Raw genomic sequence first — 6201 nt, 5'->3', positions numbered from 1 at the left:
CACCAGAAACCACTTTTAAAAATGACGCTCCATTGGGACCCTCCTCGGTTTATGAGATGGGCAGCCCAATCCTGACCAGCTTTCCAGCACCAGTGCAGCTCTGCTGACAGGGTGTGTGTGCTGCATCATGTGGTGGAGACACAATCACAGGGGCTGCATTGTGGTTGCATTGGCACCAGTTCTCAAAGGTCCTTCCAGGGCCTGAGAAGAATTTCATCAGGGATAGAAAGTTTCTTTTGGGGCCTTTCCCTTCTTTGGATCAGTTGCAATATATAAACTGTGCAAGCTTACACAAAATGTGAATGCCATCTTAACTATTGAACTATTGAACTGTAACTATTGAACTATTGGTTGCTGGTTGGTTGGCAACCTTCAGTCTCGAAAGACTATGGTATATGCCTACAGCACCCGGTATTCCCAGGCGGTCTCCCATCCAAGTACTAACCAGGCCTGACCCTGCTTAGCTTCTGAGATCAGACGAGATCAGGCATGGAAAGACTCTGGTATAAGCCTACATGACCTGGTATTCCCAGGCGGTCTCCCATCCAAATACTAACCAGGCCTGACTCTGCTTAGCTTCTGAGATCAGACGAGATCAGGCATGGAAAGACTCTGGTATAAGCCTACAGCACCCGGTATTCCCAGGCGGTCTCCCATCCAAGTACTAACCAGGCCTGACCCTGCTTAGCTTCCGAGATCATGGTATAAGCCTACAGCACCCGGTATTCCCAGGCGGTCTCCCATCCAAGTACTAACCAGGCCTGACTCTGCTTAGCTTCTGAGATCAGACGAGATCAGGCATGGAAAGACTCTGGTATAAGCCTACAGCACCCGGTATTCCCAGGTGGTCTCCCATCCAAGTACTAACCAGGCCTGACCCTGCTTAGCTTCTGAGATCAGACGATGAACTATTGAACATTGAACTATTCAATTGTAAAAATCCCTATGGGGATTTAGAACAGCCTGCCTATGTAAACCGCCTTGGATTAAAGTCTGAGGAGAAATCTGACGACCAAGAAAGGCGGTATATAAATACCTGTACGTGTGTATGTATGTATGTATGTATGAATGAATGAATAAATAAATGAATAAATGAATAAATGAATAAATCTTAACACAATATATGCAAATATTTTCTGACATCTTGGGAAATGTCTGGCACCCCTCCATTGGCTCCTGGGGGCCCCTTTCTGGTTCTGGGCCCAATTACCATGTACCCCCTCCAACACCACCACCCCCAATGGGGTCTGGTAAGATCAGAAAATGAAAGATCCCAGGAAATTTTCAGACTCTGGCTTCTGGAAGCCCTTTTTGACCCTGGACCCGGATACAATATACCCCCTGCACCCCTTCACATGGGCACTAGTCTGTCCTCTGCACCCCCAGAATCCTGGCTTTCTGTTGGCTTCCAAGGTGGCATTCCTGCCATTAAGCAGAAGGGTTGCATGAGCAGACCAGTGTTACACCTGAAACCCAGACAAACATTTGTGTGCATTGCAAGCCTTTATGAACCATCAATGCCATCATTAAACAAGGGGTGGATATCCTCACGAGGGGTTACATCTTTACAGGCATCCACCACTAAAAGGCAACCACAAACTCAAAAGGTTTTGCAAAGATTGGAACAAAAAGGTTGTGGAACTCCTCTGCCCCCATCAACTTTTCACGACCCAGCCTATGGCCAGCATTTCAGTTCTCCATGTCCCCCATCTTGACTTCTGTACTTACACTTGGTTTCAGCTGAGTTTTGTTTTTACATATTGCTTGAACCGACCTTATATCATCATCTAAAATTTTGTTATTTTTTATTGTTGATGCTGCTATTTCAGTGGATCTCAAACCTTTTAGCGCCAGGACCCACTTTTTAGAATGACAATCTGTCAGGACCCACCAGAAGTAATGCCATTAACCTGGAAGTGATGCCAGGGTCAGAAATGACATCATTGAGCAGGAACAGTTTAACATGCCATATGACAAAATTTAAATAAATTAAAAGCTTAATTTTAATAAAGTTTTATATATAAGTTTAAGTTTAAAAATCTATAAGTTTAAAAATCTATATAAAATAAAGAAGAACCCTCCTAATTCTCCCAAGAAGCTGCTGATCTGATTAAAAAAAATGCTCCAAACATCCCATAGGCTGCAAACCTATCCACACTTACCCAGGAATAAGCCCCATTGACTATTATTGTTAAAAACATATACAAAGTGTTACCCTGCACATGCCCAATCCCGTCTGATCTTGGAAGCTAAGCAGGGTCAGGCCTGGTTAGTACTTGGATGGGAGACCGCCTGGGAATACCGGGCACTGTAGGCTTATGCCATAGTCTTTCGAGACTGAAGGTTGCCAACCATTTATACAAAGTAGCCTGTTAAAAGCACAGATCTGTAACATGTCCCCAAATGCAGTCACATATCAGGGTCTAATAGATTACAAATAAAATACACATTGAAATGAGTGGGGACCCACCTGAAATTGGCTTGCGACCCACCTAGCAGGTCCCAACCCACAGTTTAAGAAAGTCTATTCTATTTTTCTGGATGTCTGCAACCTGTTTTGAGGGCACCTGGGGGTAAAAAAAATCCTGGATGGATCAAACAACTTCAAAGTAAAATAATCCATAAGCACAGTGCTTTAGACAGAGGAGAAAACGCATCTGATCTAGGATCTGAAAGTTGAGGACTCCTACCATGCATGTCCCTTCCATCTGCTTTGTACCTAAACTTTTAAAAAATGCACCATTCAAATAAATGAATTAAAGGAGCCAGTGGTGATCACACAGCAGCAGATTTGTTCAGAGGGCTGATTTTAGCTTCTGGCAGGAGGGCGAAGCTAGCTGGTGACCTCTCAATCTGAGGGTCATTCATTTTTCCTTCCCACTCTTCATTACGGCGCTCCCCAGAGATGAGAGAACTTGCAACTCTGAAAGCCTCTGGCACACAAGTTCAGTGCGGCGGACTAACGGAACCGTCGGGGGGAGCTGCGTGTTTGGCATTAAGTAATTACAGTCACGGCGCAGGGCACAGAGCTCGAGCGCGGCCTAGGACATCAAACGAAGGGCCATGATTTGCCAATTAATAAATTGGACGTAAAAACCAGGGACAGCGTTAAGGGATTGTATTAAATATATCCAACAAAGAATCTAGCCTTGTTTTCCCCTACAAATCCCGGGTGGCTGAACACATGGAGAGGAGAGCAGGATCATGCCTTGCGCTGACCTTCCCCCTTCTAGTCAACGGGCTCTCCTAGGACCCAGGCTCTTGAGGAACAAACTGATTGGCCAGAGGCAAGGGGGGAGAGTCTGCCCGCTAGATATAGGCTGATGAGTTCTGAGCTGTCTGTGACAGATCAGGAGAGAGATCTTGGGGTGGTGGTGGACAGGTCGATGAAAGTGTCGACCCAATGTGCGGCAGCAGTGAAGAAGGCCAATTCTATGCTTGGGATCATTAGGAAGGGTATTGAGAACAAAACGGCTAGTATTATAATGCCGTTGTACAAATCTATGGTAAGGCCACACCTGGAGTATTGTGTCCAGTTCTGGTCGCCGCATCTCAAAAAAGACATAGTGGAAATGGAAAAGGTGCAAAAGAGAGCGACTAAGATGATTACTGGGCTGGGGCACCTTCCTTACGAGGAAAGGCTACGGCGTTTGGGCCTCTTCAGCCTAGAAAAGAGACACCTGAGGGGGGACATGATTGAGGCATACAAAATTATGCAGGGGATGGACAGAGTGGATAGAGAGATGCTCTTTACACTCTCACATAACACCAGAACCAGGGGACATCCACTAAAATTGAGTGTTGGGAGAGTTAGGACACACAAGAGAAAATATTTCTTTACTCAGTGTGTGGTCGGTCTATGGAACTCCTTGCCACAGGATGTGGTGACAGCATCTGGCCTGGACGCCTTTAAAAGGGGATTGGACAAGTTTCTGGAGGAAAAATCCATTACGGGTTACAAGCCATGATGTGTATGTGCAACCTCCTGATTTTAGAAATGGGCTATGTCAGATGCAAGGGAGGGCACCAGGATGAGGTCTTCTTGTTGTCTGGTGTGCTCCCTGGGCATTTGGTGGGCCGCTGTGAGATCCAGGAAGCTGGACTAGATGGGCCTATGGCCTGATCCAGTGGGACTGTTCTTATGTTCTTAGAGATGTACAGACACATCCTCCTCTCTTGCCCACCTGGAGCAAGCCAGGAAGCCAGCAAGCCATGCAGAGCTCCCTGACTTCCCACCTGTGACAATGATGACCCCGTGGACAGCAACGATAACCCCGGAAGGGATGGAAGGGAGAACAGGAAGTTGCATGGGGGAGTGACGAGGGAGAAAGCCATGGGGAGATCCCGTCTGTGCATATACAAAATGCCCGAGGGCCCCCACAACTTGGTGCCAACCTGGCTGGGAATAAAATGGGATTGTTTGGCCCACAGTGGCGTCACAAGGGTTTGTATCACCCAGTGTGGGAGGCCAGCATGCCACTCCCATGATAGACCTCCTCCTTTGCAGTGGGTGGGGCAATGCCACGGGTGATGGGCGTGGTGAAGCCCTGCCCCCTCTTGGGTTTTTAGCTATAACTTTTGATAGAATAGAGATATTTCAACTGGGCTTGTTTCACTGCATTCTGCATGAAATTACGTATCAAATGATAAAAAAACGTGATGGAATTATTTGAAAGTACCAAGATTTTAAAAACTTTGGCCCCTCTGCATGTCACCCAGTGTGGCCCGCACCCTGCTAGTGACACCATTGTTGGCCCATGTTGATTTCAGACACCTCAGGACTCTGGCTTCTTGTGTATCAAATGAGCGTGTATAGCTGCTGGTCTCCAGGGGCATGCAGTCAGGGGAGGCTGCCCCCGTCCTGTCAGCTCAATCCTCCCTGTGATTGCAGACATGCTCCACTCAGTCTTTGAGCGGTTGCACGAACACTGGGGAGGCTGAGCTGCCACCAGTTCTAACCTCTCCAAGTCTCCCAGAAAAGCTAGGGCTGCAGAAGTGGCAGCTTAGCTGCCCCAGCGATGGGGCTTTTGGGTAGCCCCCAGAATGTCTTGCAGCATGATGTCGCCTAGGAACTCCCTACACTGTGCCTTCCCAGTCTTGGACCTCATCGCACACCACCTGTACCGCCAGAGGTGCAATCCTGCCATAAGCATTGTAGGCTATTGTTCAAGGGCACCATCCAAGCTGTGGTGCAAGCTCATTTAGCACTCAATCAACTGGTCCCAGACATGATCCCAGACAGCTGACAGCAAGGACCAACCTGGTACTACCAAACCTGATAAAAAAAACTCAGACAATGAATTTGATCTTCAGCCAGAGTAATTTGTCTCACTGGAGTGACTGGATCCCTCTGGATCTCTTTGAAACTTGACCTCTTGCCCACCTTGGTCATCATTACCTACTTCAAGCACCTTCTGAGTCTTGCCTCCCGCTTACGGAGCAGGCGTTTGACTCCATCAAAGCGACAGTCAGCTCCCCCGGGCCCTGAAACCTGACCGCTCGGGGTTCAAACCCCCTCTCCGCTCGCCCCTGACAGATGCTTTCTAAGACTGGGTCTGCATCTGAAGGAGAAAAGAAAAGCCTTGACAAAACTGTTAGCAAGAAATCCTCCGAGCGAGATGATAACTGAAGGATGACAGGTACCTAATTTAAAGCAGGTGTGCATCTGCCAAGGCAAAATGTCTCATTTAAGAGACAGGCATTTGTGTGACACGTGGTATTTGGTGTTTATTGCTGGTGGAGTGTCTTCAAGGAAAAAAAAAAGGGGGGGGGGTTGATAAATGGGAACGATGCCAGGAATCTGGAGCTGAAGGAAGACGGAAGCCTGCTGCAGCAGGAGAGCCTCAGGTTAAAAGAGGGGAGTAACAAAAGGGGGAGCTCGGGAAATGAGAGAATGTTGGCTGAGCCATGAACAAAGTCATTGCCTTTAACAGGCATTCACTCATAATATTATGAATCTCTATCACTCAGTAGTGGGGTATACCAGGCAGTGGGGTCAGTATGATGGACTGCCTCCTATGCAGTGGGTGGGGCAATGCCCTGGGCAGTGGGCTTGGGGATCCACCATTGCCCTGCACGTGCCTAATCTTGTCTGATCTCGGAAGCTAAGCAGGGTCAGGCCTGGTTAGTACTTGGATGGGAGACCGCCTGGGAATACCGGGTGCTGTAGGCTTATACCGTAGCCTTTCGAGACTGAAGGTT

The 6201-nt window shown here is 47.8% G+C and overlaps 1 pseudogene; it reads left to right on the top strand.

Annotated features, from left to right (window-relative positions):
- Window positions 1–2199: 2199 nt before the first annotated feature.
- LOC136633849 (5S ribosomal RNA) lies at window positions 2200–2317 on the top strand (annotated as a pseudogene).
- Window positions 2318–6201: the final 3884 nt, after the last annotated feature.

This window comes from Tiliqua scincoides, chromosome 13, assembly GCF_035046505.1.
Source record: "Tiliqua scincoides isolate rTilSci1 chromosome 13, rTilSci1.hap2, whole genome shotgun sequence".
Taxonomy (NCBI): Eukaryota; Metazoa; Chordata; class Lepidosauria; order Squamata; family Scincidae; genus Tiliqua; species Tiliqua scincoides.
The sequence above is the reverse complement of the archived record's forward strand: the minus strand, read 5'-3'. Positions and strand labels throughout refer to the sequence as shown.